This window comes from Oncorhynchus masou, chromosome 24, assembly GCF_036934945.1.
Source record: "Oncorhynchus masou masou isolate Uvic2021 chromosome 24, UVic_Omas_1.1, whole genome shotgun sequence".
In the NCBI taxonomy this organism is placed as follows: Eukaryota; Metazoa; Chordata; class Actinopteri; order Salmoniformes; family Salmonidae; genus Oncorhynchus; species Oncorhynchus masou.
The window spans coordinates 7566153-7587310 of NC_088235.1; the positions used below are offsets into that span (position 1 = coordinate 7566153).

Consider the following 21158-nt stretch of genomic DNA (forward strand, 5'->3'; position numbering starts at 1 on the left):
GGTAATACAGTACCATCTATGGACCACGGTAATTCAGTACCATCTATGGACCATGGTAATACAGTACCATCTATGGACCACGGTAATACATCTATGGACCATGGTAATACAGTACCATCTATGGACATTGGTAATACAGTACCATCTATGGACCATGGTAATACAGTACCATCTATGGACCATGGTAATACAGTACATCTATGGACCATGGTAATACAGTACATCTATGGACCATGGTAATACAGTACCATCTATGGACCATGGTAATACATCTATGGACCATGGTAATACAGTACCATCAATGGACCATGGTAATACAGTACCATTTATGGACCACGGTAATACAGTACATCTATGGACCATGGTAATACAGTACATCTATGGACCATGGTCATACAGTACCATCTATGGACCATGGTAATACAGTACATCTATGGACCATGGTAATGCAGTACCATCTATGGACCATGTTAATACATCTATGGACCATGGTAATACAGTACCATCTATGGACCACGGTAATACAGTACCATCTATGGATCATGGTAATACAGTACCATCTATGGACCATGGTTATACAGTACCATCTATGGACCATGGTAATACAGTACCATCTATGGACCATGGTAATACAGTACCATCTATAGACCATGGTAATACAGTACCATCTATGGACCATGGTAATACAGTACCATCTATGGACCATGGTAATACAGTACCATCTATGGACCATGGTAATACAGTACCATCTATGGACCATGGTAATACAGTACCATCTATGGACCATGGTAATACATCTATGGACCATGGTAATACAGTACCATCTATGGACCATGGTAATACAGTACATCTATGGACCATGGTAATACAGTACCATCTATGGACCATGGTAATACAGTACCATCTATGGACCATGGTAATACATCTATGGACCATGGTAATACAGTACCATCTATGGACATTGGTAATACAGTACCATCTATGGACCATGGTAATACAGTACCATCTATGGACCATGGTAATACAGTACATCTATGGACCATGGTAATACAGTACCATCTATGGACCATGGTAATACAGTACCATCTATGGACCACGGTAATACATCTATGGACCATGGTAATACAGTACCATCTATGGACATTGGTAATACAGTACCATCTATGGACCATGGTAATACAGTACCATCTATGGACCATGGTAATACAGTACATCTATGGACCATGGTAATACAGTACATCTATGGACCATGGTAATACAGTACCATCTATGGACCATGGTAATACATCTATGGACCATGGTAATACAGTACCATCAATGGACCATGGTAATACAGTACCATCTATGGACCACGGTAATACATTACATCTATGGACCATGGTAATACAGTACATCTATGGACCATGGTCATACAGTACCATCTATGGACCATGGTAATACAGTACATCTATGGACCATGGTAATGCAGTACCATCTATGGACCATGTTAATACATCTATGGACCATGGTAATACAGTACCATCTATGGACCACGGTAATACAGTACCATCTATGGATCATGGTAATACAGTACCATCTATGGACCATGGTAATACAGTACCATCTATGGACCATGGTAATACAGTACCATCTATGGACCATGGTAATACAGTACCATCTATAGACCATGGTAATACAGTACCATCTATGGACCATGGTAATACAGTACCATCTATGGACCATGGTAATACAGTACCATCTATGGACCATGGTAATACAGTACCATCTATGGACCATGGTAATACAGTACCATCTATGGACCATGGTAATACATCTATGGACCATGGTAATACAGTACCATCTATGGACCATGGTAATACAGTACATCTATGGACCATGGTAATACAGTACCATCTATGGACCATGGTAATACAGTACCATCTATGGACCATGGTAATACATCTATGGACCATGGTAATACATATATGTACCATGGTAATACAGTACATCTATGGACCATGGTAATACAGTACATCTATGGACCATGGTAATACAGTACATCTATGGACCATGGTAATACAGTACCATCTATGGACCATGGTAATACAGTACCATCTATGGACCATGGTAATACAGTACCATCTATGGACCATGGTAATACAGTACCATCTATGGACCATGGTAATACAGTACCATCTATGGACCATGGTAATACGTCTATGGACCATGGTAATACAGTACCATCTATGGACCATGGTAATACAGTACATCTATGGACCATGGTAATACAGTACCATCTATGGACCATGGTAATACAGTACCATCTATGGACCATGGTAATACAGTACCATCTATGGACCATGGTAATACATCTATGGACCATGGACCATGGTAATACAGTACCATCTATGGACCATGGTAATACAGTACATCTATGGACCATGGTAATACAGTACCATCTATGGACCATGGTAATACAGTACCATCTATGGACCATGGTAATACATCTATGGACCATGGTAATACATATATGTACCATGGTAATGGACATCTATGGACCATGGTAATACAGTACATCTATGGACCATGGTAATACAGTACATCTATGGACCATGGTAATACAGTACATCTATGGACCATGGTAATACAGTACATCTATGGACCATGGTAATACAGTACCATCTATGGACCATGGTAATACAGTACCATCTATGGACCATGGTAATACAGTACCATCTATGGACCATGGTAATACAGTACCATCTATGGACCATGGTAATACAGTACCATCTATGGACCATGGTACCATCTATGGACCATGGTAATACAGTACCATCTATGGACCATGGTAATACAGTACATCTATGGACCATGGTAATACAGTACATCTATGGACCATGGTAATACAGTACCATCTATGGACCATGGTAATACAGTACCATCTATGGACCATGGTAATACAGTACCATCTATGGACCATGGTAATACAGTACCATCTATGGACCATGGTAATACAGTACATCTATGGACCATGGTAATACATCTATGGACCATGGTAATACATCTATGGACCATGGTAATACAGTACATCTATGGACCATGGTAATACAGTACCATCTATGGACCATGGTAATACAGTACCATCTATGGACCATGGTAATGCAGTACCATCTATGGACCATGGTAATACATCTATGGACCATGGTAATACAGTACATCTATGGACCATGGTAATACAGTACCATCTATGGACCATGGTAATACAGTACCATCTATGGACCATGGTTATACAGTACATCTATGGACCATGGTAATACAGTACCATCTATGGACCATGGTAATACAGTACCATCTATGGACCACGGTAATACAGTACCATCTATGGACCATGGTAATACAGTACCATCTATGGACCACGGTAATACATCTATGGACCATGGTAATACAGTACCATCTATGGACATTGGTAATACAGTACCATCTATGGACCATGGTAATACAGTACCATCTATGGACCATGGTAATACAGTACATCTATGGACCATGGTAATACAGTACATCTATGGACCATGGTAATACAGTACCATCTATGGACCATGGTAATACATCTATGGACCATGGTAATACAGTACCATCAATGGACCATGGTAATACAGTACCATCTATGGACCACTGTAATACAGTACATCTATGGACCATGGTAATACAGTACATCTATGGACCATGGTCATACAGTACCATCTATGGACCATGGTAATACAGTACATCTATGGACCATGGTAATGCAGTACCATCTATGGACCATGTTAATACATCTATGGACCATGGTAATACAGTACCATCTATGGACCATGGTAATACAGTACCATCTATGGATCATGGTAATACAGTACCATCTATGGACCATGGTAATACAGTACCATCTATGGACCATGGTAATACAGTACCATCTATGGACCATGGTAATACAGTACCATCTATAGACCATGGTAATACAGTACCATCTATGGACCATGGTAATACAGTACCATCTATGGACCATGGTAATACAGTACCATCTATGGACCATGGTAATACAGTACCATCTATGGACCATGGTAATACAGTACCATCTATGGACCATGGTAATACAGTACCATCTATGGACCATGGTAATACAGTACATCTATGGACCATGGTAATACAGTACCATCTATGGACCATGGTAATACAGTACCATCTATGGACCATGGTAATACATCTATGGACCATGGTAATACATATATGTACCATGGTAATACAGTACATCTATGGACCATGGTAATACAGTACATCTATGGACCATGGTAATACAGTACATCTATGGACCATGGTAATACAGTACCATCTATGGACCATGGTAATACAGTACCATCTATGGACCATGGTAATACAGTACCATCTATGGACCATGGTAATACAGTACCATCTATGGACCATGGTAATACAGTACCATCTATGGACCATGGTAATACGTTTATGGACCATGGTAATACAGTACCATCTATGGACCATGGTAATACAGTACATCTATGGACCACGGTAATACAGTACATCTATGGACCATGGTAATACAGTACCATCTATGGACCATGGTAATACAGTACCATCTATGGACCATGGTAATACAGTACCATCTATGGACCATGGTAATACAGTACCATCTATGGACCATGGTAATACAGTACATCTATGGACCATGGTAATACAGTACCATCTATGGACCATGGTAATACAGTACCATCTATGGACCATGGTAATACATCTATGGACCATGGTAATACAGTACCATCTATGGACCATGGTAATACAGTACCATCTATGGACCACGGTAATACAGTACATCTATGGACCATGGTAATACAGTACATCTATGGACCATGGTAATACAGTACCATCTATGGACCATGTTAATACATCTATGGACCATGGTAATACAGTACCATCTATGGACCATGGTAATACAGTACCATCTATGGACCATGGTAATACAGTACCATCTATGGACCATGGTAATACAGTACCATCTATAGACCATGGTAATACAGTACCATCTATGGACCATGGTAATACAGTACCATCTATGGACCATGGTAATACAGTACATCTATGGACCATGGTAATACAGTACATCTATGGACCATGGTAATACAGTACATCTATGGACCATGGTAATACAGTACCATCTATGGATCATGGTAATACAGTACCATCTATGGACCATGGTAATACAGTACCATCTATGGACCATGGTAATACAGTACCATCTATGGACCATGGTAATACAGTACCATCTATGGACCATGGTAATACAGTACCATCTATGGACCATGGTAATACAGTACCATCTATGGACCATGGTAATACAGTACCATCTATGGACCATGGTAATACAGTACCATCTATGGACCATGGTAATACAGTACCATCTATGGACCATGGTAATACATCTATGGACCATGGTAATACAGTACCATCTATGGACCATGGTAATACAGTACATCTATGGACCATGGTAATACAGTACCATCTATGGACCATGGTAATACAGTACCATCTATGGACCATGGTAATACATCTATGGACCATGGTAATACATATATGGACCATGGTAATACAGTACATCTATGGACCATGGTAATACAGTACATCTATGGACCATGGTAATACAGTACATCTATGGACCATGGTAATACAGTACCATCTATGGACCATGGTAATACATCTATGGACCATGGTAATACAGTACCATCTATGGACCATGGTAATACAGTACCATCTATGGACCACGGTAATACAGTACCATCTATGGACCATGGTAATGCAGTACCATCTATGGACCATGGTAATACATCTATGGACCATGGTAATACAGTACATCTATGGACCATGGTAATACAGTACCATCTATGGACCATGGTAATACAGTACCATCTATGGACCATGGTAATACAGTACATCTATGGACCATGGTAATACAGTACCATCTATGGACCATGGTAATACAGTACCATCTATGGACCACGGTAATACAGTACCATCTATGGACCATGGTAATACAGTACCATCTATGGACCACGGTAATACATCTATGGACCATGGTAATACAGTACCATCTATGGACATTGGTAATACAGTACCATCTATGGACCATGGTAATACAGTACCATCTATGGACCATGGTAATACAGTACATCTATGGACCATGGTAATACAGTACATCTATGGACCATGGTAATACAGTACCATCTATGGACCATGGTAATACATCTATGGACCATGGTAATACAGTACCATCAATGGACCATGGTAATACAGTACCATCTATGGACCACGGTAATACAGTACATCTATGGACCATGGTAATACAGTACATCTATGGACCATGGTCATACAGTACCATCTATGGACCATGGTAATACAGTACATCTATGGACCATGGTAATGCAGTACCATCTATGGACCATGTTAATACATCTATGGACCATGGTAATACAGTACCATCTATGGACCACGGTAATACAGTACCATCTATGGATCATGGTAATACAGTACCATCTATGGACCATGGTAATACAGTACCATCTATGGACCATGGTAATACAGTACCATCTATGGACCATGGTAATACAGTACCATCTATAGACCATGGTAATACAGTACCATCTATGGACCATGGTAATACAGTACCATCTATGGACCATGGTAATACAGTACCATCTATGGACCATGGTAATACAGTACCATCTATGGACCATGGTAATACAGTACCATCTATGGACCATGGTAATACATCTATGGACCATGGTAATACAGTACCATCTATGGACCATGGTAATACAGTACATCTATGGACCATGGTAATACAGTACCATCTATGGACCATGGTAATACAGTACCATCTATGGACCATGGTAATACATCTATGGACCATGGTAATACATATATGTACCATGGTAATACAGTACATCTATGGACCATGGTAATACAGTACATCTATGGACCATGGTAATACAGTACATCTATGGACCATGGTAATACAGTACCATCTATGGACCATGGTAATACAGTACCATCTATGGACCATGGTAATACAGTACCATCTATGGACCATGGTAATACAGTACCATCTATGGACCATGGTAATACAGTACCATCTATGGACCATGGTAATACGTCTATGGACCATGGTAATACAGTACCATCTATGGACCATGGTAATACAGTACATCTATGGACCACGGTAATACAGTACATCTATGGACCATGGTAATACAGTACCATCTATGGACCATGGTAATACAGTACCATCTATGGACCATGGTAATACAGTACCATCTATGGACCATGGTAATACAGTACCATCTATGGACCATGGTAATACAGTACATCTATGGACCATGGTAATACAGTACATCTATGGACCATGGTAATACAGTACCATCTATGGACCATGGTAATACATCTATGGACCATGGTAATACAGTACCATCTATGGACCATGGTAATACAGTACCATCTATGGACCACGGTAATACAGTTCATCTATGGACCATGGTAATACAGTAAATCTATGGACCATGGTAATACAGTACCATCTATGGACCATGTTAATACATCTATGGACCATGGTAATACAGTACCATCTATGGACCATGGTAATACAGTACCATCTATGGACCATGGTAATACAGTACCATCTATGGACCATGGTAATACAGTACCATCTATAGACCATGGTAATACAGTACCATCTATGGACCATGGTAATACAGTACCATCTATGGACCATGGTAATACAGTACATCTATGGACCATGGTAATACAGTACATCTATGGACCATGGTAATACAGTACATCTATGGACCATGGTAATACAGTACCATCTATGGATCATGGTAATACAGTACCATCTATGGACCATGGTAATACAGTACCATCTATGGACCATGGTAATACAGTACCATCTATGGACCATGGTAATACAGTACCATCTATAGACCATGGTAATACAGTACCATCTATGGACCATGGTAATACAGTACCATCTATGGACCATGGTAATACAGTACCATCTATGGACCATGGTAATACAGTACCATCTATGGACCATGGTAATACAGTACCATCTATGGACCATGGTAATAAGTACATCTATGGACCATGGTAATACAGTACCATCTATGGACCATGGTAATACAGTACCATCTATGGACCATGGTAATACAGTACCATCTATGGACCATGGTAATACAGTACCATCTATGGACCATGGTAATACATCTATGGACCATGGTAATACAGTACCATCTATGGACCATGGTAATACAGTACCATCTATGGACCATGGTAATACAGTACATCTATGGACCATGGTAATACAGTACCATCTATGGACCATGGTAATACAGTACCATCTATGGACCATGGTAATACATGACCATGGTAATACAGTACCATCTATGGACCATGGTAATACAGTACCATCTATGGACCATGGTAATACAGTACCATCTATGGACCATGGTAATACAGTACCATCTATGGACCATGGTAATACAGTACCATCTATGGACCATGGCAATACAGTACCATCTATGGACCATGGCAATACAGTACATCTATGGACCATGGTAATACAGTACCATCTATGGACCATGGTAATACAGTACCATCTATGGACCATGGTAATACAGTACCATCTATGGACCATGGTAATACAGTACCATCTATGGACCATGGTAATACAGTACCATCTATGGACCATGGTAATACAGTACCATCTATGGACCATGGTAATACAGTACCATCTATGGACCATGGTAATACAGTACCATCTATGGACCATGGTAATACAGTACCATCTATGGACCATGGTAATACAGTACCATCTATGGACCATGGTAATAATACATCTATGGACCATGGTAATACAGTACCATCTATGGACCATGGTAATACAGTACCATCTATGGACCATGGTAATACAGTACCATCTATGGACCATGGTAATACAGTACCATCTATGGACCATGGTAATACAGTACCATCTATGGACCATGGTAATACAGTACATCTATGGACCATGGTAATACAGTACCATCTATGGACCATGGTAATACAGTACCATCTATGGACCATGGTAATACAGTACCATCTATGGACCATGGTAATACATCTATGGACCATGGTAATACAGTATCATCTATGGACCATGGTAATACATACATCTATGGACCATGGTAATACAGTATCATCTATGGACCATGGTAATACAGTACATCTATGGACCATGGTAATACAGTACCATCTATGGACCATGGTAATAAGTACATCTATGGACCATGGTAATAATACATCTATGGACCATGGTAATACATGGTACCATCTATGGACCATGGTAATACAGTACCATCTATGGACCATGGTAATACAGTACCATCTATGGACCATGGTAATACAGTACCATCTATGGACCATGGTAATACATCTATGGACCATGGTAATACAGTACCATCTATGGACCATGGTAATACATCTATGGACCATGGTAATACAGTATCATCTATGGACCATGGTAATACATCTATGGACCATGGTAATACAGTATCATCTATGGACCATGGTAATACAGTACATCTATGGACCATGGTAATACAGTACCATCTATGGACCATGGTAATACATCTATGGACCATGGTAATACATCTATGGACCATGGTAATACAGTATCATCTATGGACCATGGTAATACATCTATGGACCATGGTAATACAGTACCATCTATGGACCATGGTAATACAGTACCATCTATGGACCATGGTAATACATCTATGGACCATGGTAATACAGTACCATCTATGGACCATGGTAATACATCTATGGACCATGGTAATACAGTACCATCTATGGACCATGGTAATACAGTACCATCTATGGACCATGGTAATACATCTATGGACCATGGTAATACATCTATGGACCATGGTAATACAGTACCATCTATGGACCATGGTAATACAGTACATCTATGGACCATGGTAATACAGTACCATCTATGGACCATGGTAATACAGTACCATCTATGGACCATGGTAATACATCTATGGACCATGGTAATACAGTACCATCTATGGACCATGGTAATACAGTACCATCTATGGACCATGGTAATACAGTACCATCTATGGACCATGGTAATTCTTAGATGACGCTGATTACATTGGAATCTGATCAATATGATCCAAGAAACAAACTCTTCCAGAATGTTCCGACAAAGTGTGAACTGCTGTAACAACTATGCCTCAATGATCTCCACCCCAATCATATCTATTGATCTCCATCCCAATCATATATATTGATCTCCATCCCAATCATATCTATTGATCTCCACCCCAATCATATCTATTGATCTCCACCCCAATCATATCTATTGATCTCCATCCCAATCATATCTATTGATCACCACCCCAATCATATATATTGATCTCCATCCCAATCACATCTATTGATCTCCACCCTAATCATATCTATTGATCTCCACCCTAATCATATCTATTGATCTCCACCCTAATCATATCTATTGATCACCACCCCAATCATATCTATTGATCTCCACCCCAATCATATCTATTGATCTCCACCCTAATCATATCTATTGATCTCCACCCTAATCATATCTATTGATCACCACCCCAATCATATATATTTATCTGCACCCCAATCATAGCTATTGATTTCCACTCCATTCATATCTATGGATCATGATCTCAGCTAGCTACTCACCAGGTCTTGTGATCCATTTTTCAATGTGACCCAGGTGTGACTGTCGTTGCTCACAAGGACCTTATATGATGTTACCCAGTCGCTCCTAAAACGTGGGAGGAGAGAGAAAGTCAAGAAAGTGTATAAGAAGAAGGAATTAGTTTAAAGTGTTCAAAGCCGAGCTGTTCCACGCTGGACTGACGTACACAGTGTCCATATTAGGAAGCAAACGTGGAAGCTGTGGAAGCTGTGTCAGAGTCACTAGGAGTTTGGTGTCTTTTCCTAATACGGACACCATACATTTCCAAACTTTTGACTAGTTTTGTGTGTATCTCTATATATATTTCTCACGTCATTGCTTACATGTATGCATGAATAAGACCTTTGTTAGGGTTTTCTGTAGGCGAAGGAGAGTCGGACCAAAATGCAGCGTGTAGATTGCGATCCATGTTTAATGAAAAAACGTAAACACAAATCAATACAAAAATACTACAAAAACAAGAACGTAATGAACGTAACGAAAACCGAAACAGCCTATACTTGTGTAAACTAACACAGCGACAGGAACAAGGACACTAAGGACAATCACTCACGAAACACACAAAGAATATGGCTACCTAAATATGGTTCCCAATCAGAGACAATGATAATCACCTGACTCTGATTGAGAACCGCCTCAGGCAGCCAATGACTATGCTATACACCCCCACACAACCCCAAGACGAAACACACCACAAATAAACCCATGTCACACCCTGGCCTGACCCAATAAATGAAGATAAACATAATAAATATAGACCAGGGCGTGACAACCTTATAGATGCCAAGTCTTGGTCATGATATGGTTTCAGTTTCCAAAAACAAAACAGTAAATACAACTCTGATAAAAACAAAATGTAAAAGCCTGACACTCAAATAGACAAACCTCTGGGCACAAACAAATAGCATACAGTAACATGACCTTTATTTTGAATTTAACTTCAGGTGACAACTTTACAGTTCAGATGTAGGATCATACTTTGATCAATCTTTTGTTGCTGAGAATGTTCCAGCAACGCAGGAAACGCAGATGAGATTTGTGATTTACATCAATTCTCTGAAAACCCCAAATAACACACGGTTAATATTGCACTTTTCATGTAGCCTACTTTTGTCCAGCTAACCACCGATCAAGCAACATTATGGACTAAACTTTCAAATCCTGTTACTGCATATTTTTTTTTTTTGCAAAGACAATATAGGTCAAATTATGATCCTATACCTGTAGCTAATCCACTAGGTAACAGCAAATATAATACGATCCATACCAGTAGATTTCAAATGTATTACGCCACTATATATGTAAATATCTTCAGAGATCTTGTCCATATGAACAGGTATACCGTTCTGAACCAGAACCATCCCAGCTTGTTCTACCTACAGTAACTGTCTCCTTCTGGGACCAATGCTGAAATATGGGCAGAATTCTACTAAGACACGCACGCACGCACGCACACACACACACACACACACACACACACACACACACACACACACACACACACACACACACACACACACACACACACACACACACACACACACACACACACACACACACACACACACACACACACACACACACACACAAAATCGTTCCATCAGAAACGATTGCCTGTGAGTGCCTTTAATATTGTAGAATATTACTGTTCTCCGATATTTCATTCATGGGTTTTAAATGTGTATGATTTGTTTTGTTTTTTGCAAACGCTATACAGATGTTGTATCTTAATTTGAGCCAGTTTACTATAGCAGGAAAATAATCCTGCAACAGGAAATGTGAATTGTTATGTGGATTATAATGAATGGACATTTTTATTGTCACGTTTGTCGTAAGAACTGGACCAAGGCGACTAAGACATTTATAAGGGTTGATACGTTTTTCATTAGGGCCAAGTCTGACATTTCAAACTTTAGAAGCCTTTTAAAAACTCCAATACACTACATGTTTGCATTCTCAGCAACAAACGAGTGATCAAATTAAGATCCTCCATCGGTCTAATCATTGTTTAGCTGGAATGGAATGTTTGTATCCTGTATATTTGACTGATATGTGGTTGTCTCACCTAGCTATCTTACTCTGGATAAGAGGCATTTGCTAACTTAATCAAATTTAAAATTTAAATGTGTCACGTGAGTTGAGTTCCACATACTTATAGAGTGAAACGACAAAAAATAAATAAACAAATAAACACGAACGTGAAAGCCGTAGTGCTCAAAACACTAACACAAACAATATCCCACGATCCTGGTGGGAACAAAGGAAAACTTAAGTATGATCCCCAATTAGAGACAACGATAATCAGCTGCCTCTAATTGGGAACCATACTCACGCACCAACATAGAAATATAATGACTAGAACACCACCGAGTCACGCCCTGACCTAAAACACCATAGAGAACCCCGAGGGCTCTCTATGGTCAGAGCGTGACAGTACCCCTCCCCCCCAAAGGTGCGGACTCCGGCCGCAAAACCTGAAACCAGATGGGGAGGGTTGGGAGGGGGGTGATTAGCGTCAGTGGCGGCTCCGGTGTGGGTCTTAGCACCCGCCAAGAACACGGATCCGGCCATGGTGCCTGGACTGGGCACCAGCGCAGAGGAGGACTCCAGCCATGAAGCAGGACTGAGCACCGGCGCAGAGGAAGGCTCTGGTCATGGAGCTGGGTTGGACACCGTGCCTAAACTGGGCATCGGCGCAGAGGAAGGCCCTGGTCATGGAGCTGGGTTGGACACAGTGCCTAAACTGGGCATCGGCGCAGAGGAGGGCTCTGGTCATGGAGCTGGGTTGGACACCGTGCCTAAACTGGGCATCGGCGCAGAGGAGGGCTCTGGTCATGGAGCTGGGTTGGACACCGTGCCTAAACTGGGCATCGGCGCAGAGGAGGGCTCTGGTCATGGAGCTGGGTTGGACACCGTGCCTAAACTGGGCATCGGCGCAGAGGAGGGCTCTGGTCATGGAGCTGGGTTGGACACCGTGCCTAAACTGGGCATCGGCGCAGAGGAGGGCTCTGGTCATGGAGCTGGGTTGGACACCGTGCCTAAACTGGGCATCGGCGCAGAGGAGGGCTCTGGTCATGGAGCTGGGTTGGACACCGTGCCTAAACTGGGCATCGGCGCAGAGGAGGGCTCTGGTCATGGAGCTGGGTTGGACACCGTGCCTAAACTGGGCATCGGCGCAGAGGAGGGCTCTGGTCATGGAGCTGGGTTGGACACCGTGCCTAAACTGGGCATCGGCGCAGAGGAAGGCCCTGGCCATGGAGCGGGACTGGGCGCCATGCCTGGACTGGGCACCTGCACATGTTGCACTGGACTGATGACACGCTCCTCAGGGAGAGTGTGGGGAAACAGCACAGGACGTACCGGGCTGAGGAGGCGCACTGGAGGCCTGGTGTGTGGAGCCGGCACAGGTTTCACCGGACTGATGACACGCTCCTCAGGGCGAATGTCGTGCAGAAAACATCTAACCAACATATCTCTCTGTTCTCTCTCCTCCAAACACACACACCGACACACACCGACACCGACACTGACACACACACACACCGACACCGACACACACACACACACACACACACACACACACACACACACACACACACACACACACACACACACACACACACACACACACACACACACACACACACACACACACAAGCGGTAAGGTAGACGTCTCCTGGATGAAGATATCAACCCTGAGCCCGGAGTGAACGTATGGGGTGATGAGTCTGGTGCTGTAGGAATCCCCCAGTCCTGCTAATTAAAACTCTCATACAGTCAGACCTTTTCTAAATCTGGCAACATTAACAGATACCAGTTACAATAGAGCTACGTCACTACAGAATTATCATCTGTCTTTTCCACCTGGGGCGGCAGGGTAGCCTAGTGGTTAGAGCGTTGGAAGGTTGCAAGTTCAAACTCCCGAGCTGACAAGGTACAAATCTGTCGTTCTGCCCCTGAACAGGCAGTTAACCCACTGTTCCGAGGCCGTCATTGAAAATAAGAATTTGTTCCCAACTGACTTGCCTGGTTAAATAAAGGTAAAATAAACAGCCTCCTGTGTCTTCCTTATGTGTTCTGTAACTCCAGATCAGCAGCTGGAGACGACTTGGGAAGGAAATGACAAAGGGGCGCTTTCTCAGCTCACCTCCCCCCTCCAATTCTGAAAATAACAAGCAGTTTTCTGAGAGAGACATTAATTAAGAGCCTCCTTAAAAAAAAACAAAGTGAAAATGTAGCAAATAACTCACGCAAAACAAACGGAAGAAAACGTCCTTCGACAGACCAACTGCTTAGCTACATTTGGCCTCTGCATTATTATTATTATAGTTAACCAGAACACAGGGCAGAACATGTCAAATACGACCACAGGCTGCTGGGGAGAGTGGGAGATACTAACGGACGCTGTGACCATCAGCAGGAAGAGAGTTCAATGGTTCTTCTCCACTAAAACAAAACGAGGGAATTTGTTTTTGCTCACAGTGCCGGGTACTTTTTTCATAATTTCTTAAAAACTGTCAGTTGATGACACTTTCTGTGGTGAGTAGGTTTATTAGATGTGCTTTCCTTAGATGTGTTGGTCTATTTCAGTAGGTTTACTTAGACGTGCTTTCCTCGTTGGTCTATTTCAGTAGGTTTACTTAGATGTGCTTTCCTCTTTCTATTTCAGTAGGTTTACTTAGATGTGCTTTCCTTGGTCTATTTCAGTAGGTTTACTAGATGTGCTTGGTCTATTTCAGTAGGTTTACTTAGATGTGCTTTCGTGTTGGTCCATTTCAGTGGAACAGTCCTCGTGGTCTATTTGAGGTATATCATATTATGGTTAGCATTGTGCTAAGTGGCTAACTGAGATGGGATGATATTGTTCACCAGCTTTATACAGGATGACATTGTAGGCCTGATGCTTGCCCGAGAACAATGGTCTCATTCATTAACCAATGAGGTCATTGGCTGTGGTGGTGCTGGTTTCTGTTCAGTTCTCTTTTACATTTCTTTACGTTTTATTTGCTTTGGAAAAACATTGTGGTGTCTTGTCAGGACATTGTGGTGTCTTGTCGGGACATTGTGGTGTCTTGTCAGGACATTGTGGTGTCTTGTCAGGACATTGTGGTGTCTTGTCAGGACATTGTGGTGTCTTGTCGGGACATTGTGGTGTCTTGTCAGGACATTGTGGTGTCTTGTCAGGACATTGTGGTGTCTTGTCAGGACATTGTGGTTGTGGTGTCTTGTCAGGACATTGTGGTGTCTTGTCAGGACATTGTGGTCTTGTCTTGTCGGGACATTGTGGTGTCTTGTCAGGACATTGTGGTGTCTTGTCAGGACATGGTGTCTTGGACATTAGGTGTCTTGTCAGGACATTGTGGTGTCTTGTCAGGACATTGTGGTGTCTTGTCAGGACATTGTGGTGTCTTGTCAGGACATTGTGGTGACATTGTGGTGGTGTCTTGTCAGGACATTGTGGTGTCTTGTCAGGACATTGTGGTGTCTTGTCGGGACATTGTGATGTCTTGTCAGGACATTGTGGTGTCTTGTCAGGACATTGTGGTGTCTTGTCAGGACATTGTGGACATTGTGGTGTCTTGTCAGGACATTGTGTGTCTTGTCATTGTGTCTTGTCAGGACATTGTGGTGTCTTGTCGGACATTGTGGTGTCTTGTCAGGACATTGTGATGTCTTGTCAGGACATTGTGGTGTCTTGTCAGGACATTGTGGTGTCTTGTCAGGACGTTGTGGTGTCTTGTCAGGACATTGTGGTGTCTTGTCTTGGACATTGTGGTAGGTGTCTTGTCAGGACATTGTGGTGTCTTGTCAGGACATTGTGGTGTCTTGTCAGGACTCTTGTCAGGACTTTGGTGTCTTGTCAGGACATTGTGGTGTCTTGTCATGACATTGTGGTGTCTTGTCAGGTCTTGTCAACACTTGTAAAGTGTCTTAGGACAACTTGTCAGGATTGTGGTGTTTGTGACAAGACATTGTGGTGTCTTGTCAGGACATTGTGGTGTCTTGTCAGGACATTGTGGTGTCTTGTCATGACAGTGTCTTGTCAGGACAACACATTGTGGTGTCTTGTCAGGACATTGTGGTGTCTTGTCAGGACATTGTGGTGTTTGTAACAATTGTGGTGTCTTGTCAGGACAAGGACATTGTGGTGTCTTGTCAGGACATTGTGGTGTCTTGTCAGGACATTGTGGTGTCTTGTGGTGTCTTGTGACAAGGACATTGTGGTGTCTTGTATGTCTTAGGACATTGTGGTGTCTTGTCAGGACATTGTGGTGTCTTGTCAGGACATTGTGGTGTTGTGTGTCTTGTGTCTTGTCAGGACATTGTGGTGTCTTGTCAGGACATTGTGTGTCTTGTGTCAGGACATTGTGGTGTCTTGTCGGGACATTGTGGTGTGTGTGGTGTCTTGTCAGGACATTGTGTGTCTTGTGACATTGTGTGTCTTGTCAGGACATTGTGGTGTCTTGTCAGGACATTGTGGTGTCTTGTCAGGACATTGTGGTAATCCACCACAGCTGATTAAGGTGCTTGGGACATTGTGATGTCTTGTCAGGAATTGTGGTGTCTTGTCAGGACATTGTGGTGTCTTGTCAGGACATTGTGGTGTCTTGCTCATTGTTAATTACTTGTTTCTTTTTTTTCGGGACATTTTTATTCTTCAGGACATTGTGGTTCTTGTTTTATTCTTGTATTTGTATTGTGGTGTCTTTTAAACTATGGGCTTGACAAGTAAGCATTTCACTGTACATTGTGGTGTCCTGTTGTGTCTTTCGACATTGTGGTGTCTTGTCAGGACATTGTGGTGACTAATGTCAGGAATTTGATTTTGATTTAAAGGGGAGGGGTGATGGGGTTCTTGTCAGTCAGGGTTGGATTGGAGGACATTGTGGTGTCTTGTATTCAGGACCTTCATTGGCTGGTGAAGCTGAGACTTATGGGATGCCAGGAAGACATGATGAGACCTGCCATTTACACACGTCAGTCTCAGACTCCAAAAAAAGCTTCCAGAGAAAAGGTTTCTCAGAGGAGGATTAAAATAGGACTCAAAGACAATCTGATTGGCAGATACATTTTTTGGGGGGTTGCTTAGTATATTTTCTGTCACGTGTGAAATGGAAATATGTTTGCTGCATATCCCAACTCCCTCAGAGACACACTCAGAGAGTGGGGTCGGGACGTTGTGGTGTCGACCAGGGTCAGACATTATCAACAGACTGGGGTCATGGTCAGGGTCAGACATTATCAACAGACTGGGGTCATGGTCAGACATTATCAACAGACTGGGGTCATGGTCAGACATTACCAACAGACTGGGGTCACGGTCAGGGTCAGACATTATCAACAGACTGGGGTCACGGTCAGGGTCAGACATTATCAACAGACTGGGGTCATTAGGTTTAGTGTTTGGTGGTTAGGTCCGGGGACTGGGACAGGACATTGTGGGGGTCACGGTCAGACATTACCAACAGACTGGGGTCACGGTCAGGGTCAGACATTACCAACAGACTGGGGTCAGGGTCAGGATATTACCAACAGACTGGGGTCAGGGTCAGACATTTGTGGTTAGGTCAGACATTACCAACAGACTGGGGTCACGGTCAGACATTATCAACAGACTGGGGTCAGCATTAGGACAGACTGGGGTCAGGGTCAGACATTACCAACAGACTGGGGTCACGGTCAGACATTATCAACAGACTGGGGTCAAGGTTAAGGGTTACGGTCAGACATTACCAACAGACTGGGGTCAAGGTTAAGGGTTAGGGGCATTACAGGTTTGTGGTTACCAAGGTTAAGGGTTAGGGTTACAGACTGGGGTCCAAGGTTAAGGTTAGGTTAGGCATTAGGGTCAGGTCCAGGTTACCAACAGACTGGGGTCAGGGTTAGGGTCAGACATTACCAACAGACTGGGGTCACGGTCAGACATTATGGGTTAGGGTTAGGCATTACAGACCACGGTCAGAGGGTTAGGTTAGGCATTAGGTTTAGGTTTTACCAGGGTTACAGTCCAAGGTTAAGGGTTAGGGTTAGGCATTAGGTTTACTGGGGTCACGGTTAGACATTATGGGGTACCATTACAGACTGGGGTCACGGTCAGACATTACCAACAGACTGGGGTCACGGTCAGACATTAGGTCCAACAGAGGGTTAGGGGGTCACGGTCAGGGACATTACCAGGTTACATTAGACTGGGGTCACGGTCAGACATTACCAACAGACTGGGGTCACGGTCAGACATTACCAACAGACTGGGGTCAGGGTCAGACATTACCAACAGACTGGGGTCCAAGGTTAAGGGTTAGGTTAGGCATTAGGTTTAGGTTTGTGGTTAACAGGGTTACATTAGGTTTAGGTCATGGTTAGGTCAGAGGTTATTATCAACAGAGGTTTGTGGGGTCAGTTAAGGGTTAGGTTAGGCATTAGGTCAGACATTATCAACAGACTGGGGTCATGGTCAGATATTATCAACAGACTGGGGTCACGGTCAGGGTCAGATATTATCATCAGAATGGGGTCAGAATCATTAGGTCAGACAGGGTTTATCAACAGACTGGGGTCATGGACATTCACTGGGGAGGGTCAGACATTATCAACAGACTGGGGTCACTTATGGGTCAGTACCAACAGACTGACTCCAAAAAGGTCATGGTCAGACATTATCAACAGACTGGGGTCAGGGTCAGTTATTATCAGGGTCAGACATTATCAACAGACATTATCAACAGACTGGGGTCACGGTCAGGGTCAGACATTATCAACAAACTGGGGTCACAATCAGGGTCAGACATTACCAAATACTGGGGTCACGGTCAGGGTTAGGGTCAGACATTATCAACAAACTGGGGTCACAATCAGGGTCAGACATTATCAACAGACTGGGGTCACGGTCAGGGTTAGATATTATCAACCAACTGGGGGTCACGGTCAGGGTCAGACATTATCAACAGACTGGGGTCACGGTCAGGGTCAGACATTATCAACCAACTGGGGTCACGGTCAGGGTCAGATATTATCAACAGACTGGGGTCAGGGTCAGACATTATCAACAGACTGGGGTCACGGTCAGGGTCAGACATTATCAACCAACTGGGGTCACGGTCAGGGTCAGATATTATCAACAGACTGGGGTCAGGGTCAGACATTATCAACAGACTGGGGTCACGGTCAGGGTCAGACATTATCAACAGACTGGGGTCAGGGTCAGACGTTATCAACAGACTGGGGTCACGGTCAGGGGTCAGGGTTAGATATTATGACATTATCAACAGACTGGGGTCAGGGTCACTGGGGGGTCAGACATTATCAACAGACTGGGGTCACGGTCAGGGTCAGACATTATCAACAGACTGGGGTCAGGGTCAGATATTATCAACAGACTGGGGTCACGGTCAGGGTCAGACATTATCAACAGACTGGGGTCATGGTCAGGGTCAGACATTATCAACAGACTGGGGTCACGGTCAGGGTCAGACATTACCAACATACTGGGGTCAGGGTCAGGGTCAGACATTACCAACATACTGGGGTCAGGGTCAGACATTACCAACATACTGGGGTAACGGTCAGACATTACCAACATACTGGGGTCAGGGTCAGACATTATCAACATACTGGGGTCAGGGTCAGACTGGGGTGGGTCAGACATTATCAACAGACTGGGGTCAGGGTCAGACATTACCAACATACTGGGGTCAGGGTCAGACATTATCAACATACTGGGGTCAGGGGTCAACATACTGGGGTCAGGGTCATTACCAACATTATCAACATACTGGGGTCAGGGTCAGACATCATGGGGTCAGACATCAACATACTGGGGTCAGGGTCAGACATTATCAACATACTGGGGTCAGGGTCAGACATTACCAACATACTGGGGTCAGGGTCAGACATTATCAACATTGGGGTCAGACTGGGGGGGTCAACATTATACTGGGGTCATGGTCAAGGTCAGACATTATCAACAGACTGGGGTTACGGTCAAGGTCAGACATTACCAACAGACTGGGGTCAGGGTCAGACATTACCAACATACTGGGGGGTCAGGGTCAGACATGACCAACATACTGGGGTCAGGGTCAGGGTCAGACATTACCAACATACTGGGGTCAGGGTCAGACATTACCAACATACTGGGGGGGTCAGGGTCAGGGTCAGACATTACCAACATACTGGGGTCAGGGTCAGACATTACCAACATACTGGGGTCACAAGGTCAGACATTATCAACATACTGGGGTCAAGGTCAGACATGACCAACATACTGGGGTCAGGGTCAGACATTACCAACATACTGGGGTCAGGGTCAGACATTACCAACATACTGGGGTCACGGTCAGACATTATCAACATACTG

The 21158-nt window shown here is 43.2% G+C and overlaps 1 pseudogene; it reads right to left on the minus strand.

The window, feature by feature from the left end:
* The window catches only part of LOC135511827 (inactive carboxypeptidase-like protein X2), a 142260-nt pseudogene that overhangs the window by 53852 nt on the left and 67250 nt on the right, over positions 1-21158 (minus strand).